The following is a 14,591-nucleotide window of genomic DNA, read 5'->3' as shown; positions in this document are numbered from 1 at the left end:
TCTTTGCAACTTCAGGGATCTTATCTATGCACAATCAGCTTGTAACACTCCAAAGAGAAAGGAAAACTTGAAATCGCATCATATGACCCCTTTAACAGATAAACCATTATCATGCAACCTACTGCTGATGAAAGAGATCCGTGTCTACTTCAAAGTCTCTTAAATACCTTAAAGTTGATTTATAGTAGGTTTATATGAAGTGACGTGACATGTGGCCAAGTATGGTTACCCATACTAGGAATTAGTGCTCTGCATTTATCCCATCCTAAGTGCACACACACAGCAGTGAACACACACACCGTGAACACACACCCGGAGCAGTGGGCAGCCATTTATGCTGCGGCGCCCGGGGAGCAGTTGGGGGTTCGGTGCCTTGCTCAAGGGCACCTCAGTCGTGGTATTGAAGGTGGAAGAGAGCGCTGTACATTCACTCCCACCACCTACAATCCCTGCCGGTACGAGACTCGAACCCGCAACCTTTGGGTTACGAGTCCGACTCTCTAACCATTAGGCCACGACTTCCCCCAAAATTCAACAGTTTGTGGAGATGCTGGGGATTGAACCCAGGACCTCATACATGCAACACATGCGCTCTACCACTGAGCTACATGCCCAGTTGCATACAATACAATATGCAACTGGGCATGTAGCCCCAAAAATTTCCCCCAAAATTTAACAGTCTGTGGAGATGCTGGGTATTGAACCCAGGACCTCATACATGCAACGCATGCACTCTACCACTGAGCTACATGCCCAGTTGCATACAATACAATATGCAACATACAATATACAAGTACATTATAAGAGTAAATGATCTGCATTTCAAATATAAAATAAAAAAGTAAATAAATAACATTCATTATATATGTACTATTATTAATAATAATAATAATATTAAAGTAACTAATAAATAAAGTAACAAGTAGATAATAACATTTTTAATTATGAGTTATCTATTCCTTTAAATATCAGATAAAAAGCAGTAGTTGCAATAGATATTTGACAGTCTAGACGTCACATTGTCTAGCTAGCATCTACTTAGCTACTTAAAAAGAACCTGAATAAAACATTTGTGCATGTGTGTTTGATTGTCAATTTGACACTTATTTATGCAAATATGCAAGTAAAATAGAAACGTATTCTCATTTACTTCTTTAAAAGTTGTCGGTCAGCCTCAAGTGAGGTGTTAGCGAGAGTGGCTAATGAAAATCTTTCAGAGGGAAACAGAGGCAGGAAATTAGCATAGAAAAACATATTTCAATTGCCAATCTAATTTAGCACCCAGTGGCCTCTGGTGGGAGTGATGTGTGTGTATTAGTATTCTACAAGGCTATTTGTATGTGTGTGTGAGCTTCTGTTGACTGTTCTCTGGCTGTGGTTGTCAGTATTCTAGTCCAGCACCGCATGCTGAATTCTCAGCTGCATCAGGTCCACGGCACTGTGATTAAATTGTGTATCTGTGCACGAGTGTGTGTATTCAATGGCTTTTATGCAGATGTTAAAGCAATAATTAAACCCCTACATTAACAGTACTGTATGAACACCACAAATAATAATGAGAAATGGTTAACGTCAACGTGTTTTCGTGTGGATGTGTTTGGAAGAAACATCAGCACATTTCTGAGCTGGTCCTTGCTAGAGGATTGCAATATTTTTCAAGCTTAACTCCCACTCTTTTTTGTCTTTCTCTCACTCTCTCTCTCAGGTGCTCATTACAGGTCCATCTACTGCTCCATGTGTTCCACAGGGATGCCCACTCAGCCCCCTTCTCTTCCTATCTTAGCCCCTCTCTCCCCTCTGTCAACTCCCTCCTCTCTTATTTCCCTCCTTTCACCCTTATCGTTGCCTGCAGAGGGAGTCATGTGGTCCTGCGATGAGAAGAGAAAGGCAGGAAAAGGCACAGAAATGAATTAAAGATATACGGACTGATCTGAGAAATAGTGTGGATTCATTTACTAATCCTTGTGTTGCTTCAAACCTGTATTATTTGTTTTTATATATATATATATATATTTTTTTTTTTTTACATTTTACCTTATTTGTATATTTGTATAGTTGTATTTTATATTTAATCTGTATATCTGTATTTATGTTCTACTGTTAGTGTTATCTGTATGCACCAAGGGTCTGAGAGTAACGCAATTTCAATTCTCTGTGTGTATGTGCTGTACATGTGGAAGAATTGACAATAAAGCAGACTTGACTTGACTTGACTTGACTTGACTTATTCTGTGGAACACAAAAGAAGATGTTTAGAAAAAACACAGTAAAAACAGAAATATTGTGAAACAATTCAAAATAAATTCTGTTTGAATAAATTTCAAAATGTATTTTATTTTTGTGATGCAAAGCTGAATTTTCAGCAACATTACTCCAGTGTTCAGTGTCACATGATCTTTCAGAAATCATTTAAATATACTGATTTGATGCTCAAGAAACATTTCTTACTATTATTATCAATGTTGAAAACAGTTGTGCTGCTTAATATTTTAGTTGTCGGGATTATTTGATAAATACAAAGTTGAAAAGAACAGCATTTTTAACTTTTGCAAACAACTACAAAAATTAAAGAACAACTTTTGTAACATTATAAAATGACTTTACTGTCACTTTTGTTCAATTTAATGCATCTTTGCCGAATAAAAGTATTAATTTCTTAATTTGTATCTGTGGATACATGTTATATGAACGCGTTTCACAAACTTTAAGTGTTTTATTTCAAGATGAACATCACTAAAAACAAGTCAATCAGATGTTGATTCAGTGACTGAATCCGTTTATTCAGTTCATCAAACAGGTAAACCCTAAGTTTAAGAGTCTGTTTGAATGATTCATTCAAAAAAACGGTTCATAAGAGTCATTTGTAGTCAAACAAGCGGGAGAGAAGCATGTACACACACAACTGGTCTTCATGCAGCCTGTGAGGACAACCTAATAGAAAAACATGCTGTCTTGCCTTTATTTTGTGGTACACAGTCTTTTTATGATATCACATTCGATTCAGGCTCAAAGTGAAAAGTGATTTTGATGATCTGTCCCTTTAAGGCCTGAAGAAAAGACGCCAGTCAGACTGAAGCAAAAGCTTCAGAAAGAGAAGTTGAATTTATCAGAAAGATCTGCATGAAGCAATGTTTCAATAACTTCAGTCCAAACTTGGAGGCATGAATTACTCAGAGACAGATGGGTGCGCGAAGGAGAGGAGGAAGAGGACAGTCGGATGATAGAGAAGTGCTGGATGGAGTGATTAGTGAAACGAGAGCAGTAAGGCGTGCTGTCATCCTCACCATATCCCATAAGGCCGTTTCTCCTCATCAGCATGGAGGAGCTCAGATGAAATTGAATTCATTTGGCCGTCTCTCTCTCTCTCTCTTGCTCTCTGAGGTGGGAAAGCAATGATCCATGTAATTATTATATATTATGGGAGGATTCCCAGTCAAGCAAAGCATCTAATCTTACAGTACTCCACTACCCCTTACACACACACACACACACACCAGGAGACACAAACACACATTCTGAATGTCACTCTCTGGAATAATCTGCCACTGGATATTCTAAATGGACTGGGTCACTGTCAAAGTCATGTATATGTTAACTAGATTGATGGACTCTTCACATGTCCTTCATTTACTGTCAGGTCCTGTGTGTGTGTGTGTGTATGTGTGTGTGTGTGTGACCTTCAGAAAATGACATGCATGCAAACGGTTCATTATCATCTGGATCGGTGGCATGTGATGGCGAATTTTGTGCAGGGACCAGAAAACAGACACAAACACACACACACGGCTCCACGCTCCTGTAACCGGTCACGAATATTTAGCAGACATTCTGATTTCTTGCTGTTTAGCCAAGCTCTGCTGATATGACATTTTATTACTTCACCAATATAAACTGAGACGCACACACCGAAACACACGGTTAGGTAAACAGTACTATCACTGTCAGCACAACTTTAGGTCCGCATGGAATCTGTCACACATTTTCGGTGCTGATTGTGGGGGGAAACTGTGGAATTCTGGGGAATGGATTTAGATATGGAAAAATATGTTAAACAAAGTTAAGAATAAAAACTTATTTTGGTAGCTGAAGGCATCATCAAAATAAACAAACACGCATGGAGTTAGGGACGCGTGGAACTTTACTAATGACAGATGTTGATTCAAAGTAATATCATTTTATTTACATTTATTTTCAAAAATAAGACTTGCAAAATGAAAATGTTAATCATAATTTATGGGTAGGGATGAATCTACTGTATAATAGAATAGAATAGAATAAATAGAATAGAATAGAATAGAATAATTAATATAATATAATATAATATAATATAATATAATATAATATAATATAATATAATATAATATAATATAATATAATATAATATAATATAATATAATATAATATAATATAATATAATATAATATAATATAATATAATATAATATAATATAATATAATATAATATAATATAATATAATATAATATAATATAATATAATATAATATAATATAATATAATATAATACAATATAATATAATATAATATAATATAATAATTTAAAATATTATATATTAAAAAAATATAATATATTTTCCCCCCAGCAAGGATACATTAGATGGATCAAAATTGACAGTAAAGACATTTATAATATTACATTAGATTTCTATTTAAATGCTTTTGAACTTTCTATTCAAAATAAATTAAGCAGCACAGCGGTTCAAATTCAGCTATTAATCACAGAAATAAATTATATTCTAAATTAGAATCTATTTATTTATTTTGGTTATTTGTATGAACATCAGCATCTATGACTATTTTCATAAGATCAATGTATTTTAAAAGGCAAAATAGTAGTAACACAATATATAGATTATTACATTATTTCTGGTGAAACATTTTTAAAAAACATCCAATAGAGAACTTTCTGAGCAAAAACATTGCCTAGTGACATTTTATTTTAAATTAGGAAACAGTTATTTTAAATTATAATATTTCACAATATTACTGTTTTGCCGAATTGGTGAGCATAAGAGACTTCTTAGAATTTTTTTTAACTCTAACCACCTCCATATTTATCTATATATTTGAACCACTCTGTCAACACACACACACACACAAAGCAAAATGAATAAAATAGCTGAAAAACAAGTCTAAAGAAGCTTAGCCGTTCAATTCAAAAGATATAAACTCAGTATTCTTTCTATTATTCATTCTTTTCAGCACTCCTACCTTCCTCACCACACAGAGCACCTGTTCAGACAGCAGATTTCTCCAACCCACAGATACATGATCTCAGCCAAATGCTGAAAACTGATCCAGAATCAGTCCCGCTGATCTCTGTGGAAATGACTCCGCTCTATTAGCGCTTCACTTTAGTGGACTCATTGCGGGATGGATTCTAGCTGGCTGTGGGCTGCTGCTGCTGGATTACACTATTATTTGGGACACCATCAAATTTAAAAGATAAAATGGAAAATGGACAAACCCTCAGAGGCATTGTCTGTCACACTGACAGACCGAGGAAGCCAGTAGCTAGGATGTGGGGTGGAGTTCGTCAAGTGCATGCACAAATACATACACACACCTGGGGTCATCCTGCCCCGCGTGGAGAATAAAAGAGGTCATGCTTTGCCCGGAAAGAGTAAAGGGGCAACTGAGCCATTGCTATAGGCAGCAGACTTCCTATAAACACCTAGCAGTGGGTTTATGGGTTTGGACAGGTATGACACATGCACACACACACACAGCTGATGCATGCTAAGTATTATTGCCCGCAAACAAAAACTTAATTGAGGTCACAAGCGTCCACGTCTATCTGAATGGCATCAGCCCATGAGGTGTGCTGAATATGAAGTGCAAACTAAACGTAGACTAACTGCCTTTAGTCATAAATGACCTTGTGGTACTACGTGAAAGCTTGAGACTCGTTGCCTAACAAGCAAGTCATTACACAGCAATTAAGACTCCAAATTAATTAGCAGTTTAGATACGTATCCCTGTTAAGCGACTCGTCATCATGTGATTAGTACTTCCTTCAAATAAAATGCCCACTTAGGAACACACTCAGACATACTTGGAGTACATAAGTGCACACATACACAAACATGCTTACAAAAACTCATTCTCTATATGCTGATAATGACAAAAACACTGGTATGGCCTGAAACAGAACTGCAAAAATGTCACTAAATTGATCAAAAGTGGCACTAAAGACATTTATAATGTTACAAAAGTATTATTTAATGTTACAAAAGTAAAATATTAATCAACACACCTGTTTTTAACACTGATAATAATATGAAATGATCCTTTAGCACCAAATCAGCATATTAGAAAGATTTCTAAAGAATGATGTGACATTAAAGACTGGAGTAATGATGCTGAAAATTCAGCTTTGCATCACAGAAATAAATTAGATTTTAATATATATTCAAATGCAAAACAATTATTTTAAATTGTATTAATATTTCACAATTTTATTTTTTTATTATATTTTTGATCAAATAAATGCAGCATTAGTGAGTATAAGTGTCTTTGAAATGATAGTTTATACACACGCATAATGCACATGCATATACATATATATGTGTGTGTGTGTGTGAGAGAGTATAAGTATAGAATCAATAAAAGTAATACCATGGTACTGTTTGGTTAGAAGAAGTTTTTCAACCCTCTATATTGCGAGTAAATCACTCACATATGCAACTAAATCTTCACACTGGGTGACTAAATAATGTCTAGCATTAGCCATTGGCTAATAAATTCTTATATTTTACTCGCCAGTGTGTGTTAGAGGCTAATTACAAGTTTAGCATAGATATATTTTCACTCGCCGAACACTCTGACTGAGCGCTTGAGAGTTTTGCTCTCCATCAAGCAATCTGTGCTATTTTTCAATTCAACTGAACTGATGCGCAGTGTACCTGTATTTGACCTGTATTTGTATTTTTACAACATTTACTAGCCAATGGCGATTATATTATCAAGGTGTGCGTAGACGGTTGGCAGTCCTTGTATAGTTAGATTTACATATTTGTAAGATTTAATTATCATTAACATCAAGCTAACAAATGTTAAATACAAGAATCTATACATGAAAATTTTCCTTTTAATTTTCCTTTGAAGTAGATATAAATCAACTGACCCATTGCTACCATTAATCTAAAAGCACTGTGATCAATCGAAGAATAAACCAAAGAGAGGTGTGTGTGTATACAATCTTAACCATATTTTGGGGACAAATTTGTACCCAAAAGTGAGCTAAACCTGACAAAATCTCCAAAAACCTCCCTTTGGGGATGTCCTAATTTGTAAAACTGGTATAAAAATAAAAGTTTTTTTTATTTATTGTAAAAATGCAGGAAGTTTTCTGTGAGGGGTAGGGTTAGGGTGTGGGTTAGGATTAGCTTATAAAATCTTTAACTATCTGCATATAAAAACAATAGACATCTATGTAATGTCCCCATTTAGATAGTTAAGTAAATGTGTGTGTGTGTGTGTGTGTGTGTGTGTGTGTGTGTGTTATTTCATTCCACTGGACACTTCAATTTTCCAATCAACTAGCGGTTTGCTCATGCGAGGGATGTTGAGGAGGCCTGTCGAAGGTTGTATGTTCAGCTACATTTTCAGATATCCCAACCATACAGTTTAATGCACAACAAGCCAACCCTTAAATGGCACAGATATTTCTCTGTCAGCTCCTATATCTCAAGAGCCCCTCAGACATCCACAGTCATTTGGGTAATATATCTCAGAAAGGTAGGCTGAACCGAAAACTAAATCACCCATAATGCCTTTCTCTGGAGTGGCCAAGCATTGAGTTTCCATATATCAGAATCACAGCACAATTACGGCACATTTAGACACATTTTATAAGAGACATGATTGTATTTTTTACTCTTTAAGTAGTAGGATACTATATTAAAACTATATGAAAACCTGCATATAGCATAAAGACCCGCAGTGGGAATAAAATGTGGTTCCGTGAGCACGTCAAAGGCAAAAAACCTGTCTACTGGCCCAAAAGACACAGATGTTCCAAGACAAAAAAAGACAAGAATGATGAATGGCTCCATCTTAAAATTCACTGGAGTTACGAGAAACCCTTTCCGAATCTACTATTCAAAAAGTTCTTCTTTCTGACTCCTTACAGTTATAAAAGAGAGAGAAATAACTCACAAATGCCCAGCACTGTTATCCTAGAGCAACCATAATCCGAAGGAGATCTTCTCTAATATGCAGGTATTACAACTCGTCTTCCTCACAGGAAGACACAATTAAGAGAATTTTAACTAGACTTTTACATTTTTAGCCATTTTAAGATAAATACAGTTCAAAGTTTGTCTTCCATCACATTTTAAAAATGTTTTTGAAAGAAGTCTCTTATGTTCACCAATGCTACATTTATTTAATCAAAAATACAGTAAAACAGGAATATTGTGAAACATTATTTGAAAATATTTTAAAATGTAATTGATTTCTTTGATGGCAAAGCTGAATATATATATATATATATATATATATATATATACATACATACACACACACACACACATACATGGCTCTGGTATCTCCTTCAATGTAAGTATAATGTCTGTTTTGCCCATTTTATCATCTGCCAGGCAAAGATAGCAAGTCATTTTACTTAGAAAAATAATAGCATATCCCGCTCAACGAGCTTCACAATTTGAGTTATCATTTGTGTTTGTAGCACAAATAGTGAAGTTTCGTTTTTATCAATAGTAGTTTGCTCAAAAGGTTCCTGCTCTAAAATGCCAATAAAAAAGTGAATTTGCCCTTTTTTCTCTCTTTTGTTCCTTTGCTTGGGTCTATAGAGCTGAAAGATTGATTGGCAGATGAGGAATACAAGTGTGTGTTGGCGGGAAACAGTGGTTCAGTTCAGTTCATTTCAGTGGCCCTTGTGACCTCAAAGTGCTGTCAGCAGTTTTGAGGTTCAACATTGACAGACAGACAGACACACCGAAACACACACACATGAAAACAGCTCAATCTGAACAGACCCTACACAAAACAACACCTCCAATAAAGAGATATGGAGCAACTATTTCTCCTTTGCTGTCTCGGCTGTGTCAAGCCAGTCAGACCTGCACAAATGTATGTTTGACAGGAAGCACCTGCAATGCCTCTAATGCCCCATGAACATGAAATCATTTCTGTCTCTCTCGCACTTTCATGTTTTACAGTTCATACTTTTAAACTACCAAGCACCCGTCCTTCACTTCAGCAAACATTACTGAACGCAGTGAAGATGTACAACATGCAATAATGTCAGTCGATCTGTTGAAATCACCCACTAGTCAACTGCAAATAGACAAGAGCTGAATAAAGAAGAATCATACACAAATATGTGAAAAGAAATTATATTAGCACTATGATGTTTGCATGTCCTTCAACCAAATAATGGGCTTTACTGCCCTGAGATCAAAGTCAATTTGTGTGATCAGTTAAACAGGCGTCTTTCTTCCAACTGGTGCTTTTATTTGACTGTAAAACCACAGAAATACAGCTTTTGTTGATTTGAAAAACACTTGCTGAGTATTCAGCGTCATTCATTATTACGGCAGAAAATAAGTCATCTGAATGATGACTTGAGAAAAAGATTTAGAAAACAGTAATTCTTCAGTGTCAATTCTATTCAGTTTTGGATGGATGGATGGATGGATGGATGGATGTCCCTGAAATAAGTTTTTGTTTGACATTGTGTGAAAGTTGCAGAAACAAACTCCAGCAGCCCTTGTTATGTGACAACAAATAAAGAGTCAGTGTTCAATATCGAATTCCTTTGCCTGAATACATGAGATTCCTGAAAACAGAAACACAACCGTAGGATCAGATTGCTGTGGTCTTCACTGGTCCCTGCTAGTGTGAGACCAGGAGGAGAAGCATCTCATTCACCTGCGGATCGTAAAGAGGAAGCTCTTAAACACCGAAAAAAATTGTATATTTAAGGTCACACGCTTCATTTCTGGGTTAATTTGAGCTGCTGTGCTCCTCCAAACCTTGTCTACACCAATAGCAGAGTGTGTTTATGCCTGCGTGTGTATGTTGATTGGAGTTGTGATGCCTCATTAAGCAGAATGTTCTGGTAGGTGTGGGTGCAAGGTCTCGTCCTCCTGAATTCAGCAGCCGCATCCAGCAGTTTTTTCCAACCATTACCTCCTCCAGCATTAGACCTACACATTAACATACAAGAGCTTTTTATGACAAACCATTCCCCCATGTCGAGCATGTGTGTGGGTAAAGAATGGCCAGTAACGCAGCAGGACACTCCAATGCCTCCCACTGTCTGATGGACGGCAGCGATTTGCTCCATTTGCACCTGTGAGCAGGTAATAAATGAGGAGGTTCGCAAAGAGCTTTTACCCACAAGGACAAAGACAGCAATTTCACCCTAAGAGAAGAGAGGCTGAGTATCCCTTGCACTACTACACACACATACACGTTTGAACCAGCTGCGGTGCACCATATGGACAATAATGGCCTCAAAGTATGAGTGTATGCATGTGACAAAATGTGTGTGTAGCCACGGCCATTACACCTTACATGGCTGTTTTTAGGGTCCATAAGGTGCACCAACTGCCTTCTGCCAGTTACAAAGAAATACAAAAAATATTTAAATAAACGTGTACTTGTGTATTAAAAAAAAGAATAATAATAAAAAAAATAATTTGCATTTATATAGAAAATCTATTTAAATTTATATAAATAGTGAAATTCCCAAAAAAGAATAAATTATTATAAATTAATATTATATATTAATAATATATAAAAACATACATACGCATATATTATACATATATATTGTGAGCGTGATACACTGCATATGTATGTTTTAATTTATTATTAATTGATAATATTTTTATTAGACAGACAGATGGACAGACGGATGATAGATGATAGAGGATAGATAGATAGATAGATAGATAGATAGATAGATAAATAGATAGATAGATAGATAGATTTTTAATTTTTAGATATAATTCCTTTAACTATAGCCATTCTTACAATAAACGGTCAATCATGTTCTTAAAAGGCATTAAAAGAACAGCTACATGCAGTAATTCCACAATTAAACAGCAATGAAATTTTGTTAATTAACTATAATAATAATAACACCATTAACATCAACATATTAACAATTAGCATGCTAATTCTCAGAGAAAATGTGAATCAAAGGCTGATGAAAATATCCCAAACCAGTGACCGCATTTGAAAGGTACTTCTTTAAAGTGTGCTACAGATTGTATCTTCTTTGACCGCCAGTGTCACTCCTCTCTATTAGCATTCGTCTCCAGCTAATTTAAATGCTAATGTATCCTAGCCTTTTCTCTGCGTGATAAAGCTAACAATCGACACTGGAGGCCTTTTTGTAGCTGAGGTACGAGGCAATTAGCTCGAATAGTATAACCATATACAGCGAGAGGAATAGAATATTAGAAAAGTGATCTGACCACCCAGAGTGAAAACGCAGGAAAAATGTAGAAAGTGAAAGAGTGCTTGGGAGGGTGACAGTGAGCGGTCACAGAATAATTTAATAGTTTCGTGGAATCCTATTGGTGATAAGAGAGAGAGGTCAAAGGTGAATTCTCAAATAGTCGTCAGATTAGAGGAAAAGATAGACTCAAACTTTTTTTATCATGAAGTCAAAGATAGCGGGCGAGAGAGCCATTTCCTGTTTGAGATTTTATAGTGTAATGCAGCGCAGCTTCATCACGATTTTGAAAAAAGGCATTTACAGATAACCTATTCATAGCATAGAGGAGTTTCCTTATAGATTTGGGATAGTAGTGCATGATGGGATATTCAAATGAAGTACACAAACAGATCTACCAATATTTCCGACGAACGAACGAACGAACGATAGATAGGTAGATAGATAGATAGATAAAATGAATGACAGAATGAACAAACACTAGATAGATACCATCACACAGCATCCAAAGCACAACATATGCTGGTATTTTCAATGGGGCAAATACAGACGAATCTGAATAAATAACACGGAAAGCCCATCTGGAAGTCACATAAGCGTGTGTCTGCATCCGTGCGGGTGTTTCAAAGCATTTCGGCATTTCAAAGAGAAATAACTGTCCTGTAATCATAGCCGTCCTTTGCTCAGTTAGATCGGTGTATTAAATATTCAGAACTGGACAGACTGCATAAAAACCCAGAGAAAAATTATTCATAATGCAGGTAACACTCACACAGGGACCCCAGGATGAAAGGAAATGTCATTTGTCTCTGGCCTTTGTTCATCTCTCATAGCCTGTTGGGCATCCAACCATTAAGTAAGCTTTATTAATTTATTTATTAATTAAAGTGCTCGTAGTCTCACCGTGGTGGGCCGAAGGTGCTGCCTTACGTGTTATTTGCAGCTTAGGGGCCCAGAGAGACAAATCAGACCGAGAGAGAGAGAAAGAGACTTAATGAGAACAAATAGGTTGAGAATGCAAATTGTCGTTCCCTCAACTGCACTCTGCCACCAGTCACATCTCCCTGCATATTACAGCTTCAGGGCACCCTGGTGGAACCAACGTGTGTGTGTGTGGATGTCAGCACAAGGGCTCCTCCTGTGGTGTTACTCATTACTGAGCGGAGAAACTAGTGCTTGTGACTTTTACGCCAGATGATTTGAACACACACACACACACAAATGCACACATACACACACAATTTCTGCTGATATTCAAGAAGCAATTAAGCTCTTCTCAGCACTGCTTCCTAACTTGATATCCTCAGTATTACCTGAACTTCTCATCACTGTGGGTCAAACACACACACACACACACACACACATACACACACAAACGTGTTTGTTTTTCTGTTATGGTAAGGATTTTCTACTGACGTCTATTGTTTTATACTGAGCTAATAATGTTTTCTCCTTATCCTACCCTTAAACCGCACAGTGATCCTTTAAATACATTAAATGTTAAAAAATAAATAAAAATAAATTATATTCAAATATTAAAATTAACTTTAAATGAAAAAATTATTTAAAGTTACCCACAGTATGCACTGTTGAATTTTATTTATTTATATAAATATTTCTTTATTATTATTTCAAAATGCAATTTAATATTTATATAATTTATATTTTCATTTATAATTTATATTTTACTTATATAAAACTATCAAAATAAATTGTAAATAAAATAATTAATAATTAAAAATAATAACAAACCTACATTCCGTACTTTATATCTATATATTCTATCAAAAATAAATAATTATAATTTCACACAGAGCTTATAATAATAAAAACGATTACAAAAAAAGATTTTAAAAAATAATTACAAATTACCGACAGTATGTAGAGGAGGCCTATTATCTTTATTAAAATTATGTGAGATGAGTTACATGCTGAGATTTGATATTTGGGGTTAGAAGTTTTTTTATATCACCAACTATGAGCAATACCAACAGCACTAATGCTCATCTTAGAAAACACCACTAAAAGTGCACAAACTACGTAAATACAAAGGACAAACCAACCTTGCAGAAAGCAGAACAGCAGCACCGGATCCACACAGTGCAGGTTCGAGACAAACACCCGTAGGGTCAAGTGTCCAGAGCATTCATTGCAACTCCACAAACACACTCACCGCAGTGTGTGTTTGTGTGTTTTCACACTCCAGGGGCCAGAGTTGATCGAGTAAAATGCTTCCAGGGCCAGCAGGGGGGATGGTAGCGCTCCATTAGGAGTTGAGTTGCGGGCACATTTGCCCTGATCTATCATTAGCCTGACAGGCAAGACTAATCAAGTCCCGCACATACAAATGAATGATCTCCCCCTGTGGCCCTCTGAAGTCTCTGGGCACGAGAGCGAGTGTGCTGCCATGCATTTAACACCGTACTGCTGTTGCCTAATCTCACTGGTCAACTGCATGTCAACTAATGCTAGAAAGAACACATGCAGTCACAGGCAGATAAGTCAAAGCACTTTATCATAAATAGCTTTCGTTAAAGCTGAAGCATGTCATTTCTGCTCCACTACCACACAGACTTCAAAACAGACTTCCCAAACATGCCCCAGCTGCCATTGTTCTGCAAACAGGTAGTCCTGGCCTAAATTCACAACATTTCACAACACACAAGACCTAAAAATGTCTCTGCACATTAGGGTATAGGATAGAAGGAAGTATTTTAACATTGAAAACAAATCAGCTGTTTGTCATTAACGAACATATTTAATGTTTATCAGATCAGCAGTACATGTAAATTGAACAAATTAATATAATATTCTTAATACAAAATTATATTATTATTGTTGTTATAATATTTTATATGTGTTGTATATAGTAAATATTGTAAATAAGATTTATATGATATATATTAAAATATATAAAACTAGAGCACGACCGATATGGGTTTTTTTGGGGGCCGATGCCGATACCGATATTAGGGATTAAAAAAAGACAGATGCCGATATTCTTTATGTGTAGGCTATATTATAGTACAGTAAAGTCAAAAGTTTGGACTAGTGTTGTCAAAAGACTCGGTATTTCGGTACCAAGTCGGTACTAAAAAAATGAAAACGTTACGGTACCAGGTTTTTTTAAGTACCGGTGG

General features: G+C 35.9%; 1 protein-coding gene and 2 non-coding genes across 3 annotated transcripts in view; all 3 read right to left on the bottom strand.

Annotated features, from left to right (window-relative positions):
- Nucleotides 1–14,591, bottom strand: part of LOC107696410 (receptor-type tyrosine-protein phosphatase T-like) — a gene marked incomplete at its 3' end in the record, with an annotated part of 130,439 nt that overhangs the window by 78,002 nt on the left and 37,846 nt on the right. The gene's annotated exons all lie outside the window — the stretch shown is intronic.
- trnaa-ugc (transfer RNA alanine (anticodon UGC)) lies at nt 543–614 on the bottom strand. The gene has a single exon. It is a non-coding gene; the product is annotated as a tRNA-Ala (tRNA).
- trnaa-ugc (transfer RNA alanine (anticodon UGC)) lies at nt 684–755 on the bottom strand. Its single transcript has one exon. It is a non-coding gene; the product is annotated as a tRNA-Ala (tRNA).

This window comes from Sinocyclocheilus anshuiensis, unplaced genomic scaffold (assembly GCF_001515605.1).
Source record: "Sinocyclocheilus anshuiensis isolate Anshui unplaced genomic scaffold, SAMN03320099.WGS_v1.1 scaffold522, whole genome shotgun sequence".
Classification (NCBI taxonomy): Eukaryota; Metazoa; Chordata; class Actinopteri; order Cypriniformes; family Cyprinidae; genus Sinocyclocheilus; species Sinocyclocheilus anshuiensis.
The sequence above is the reverse complement of the archived record's forward strand: the minus strand, read 5'-3'. Positions and strand labels throughout refer to the sequence as shown.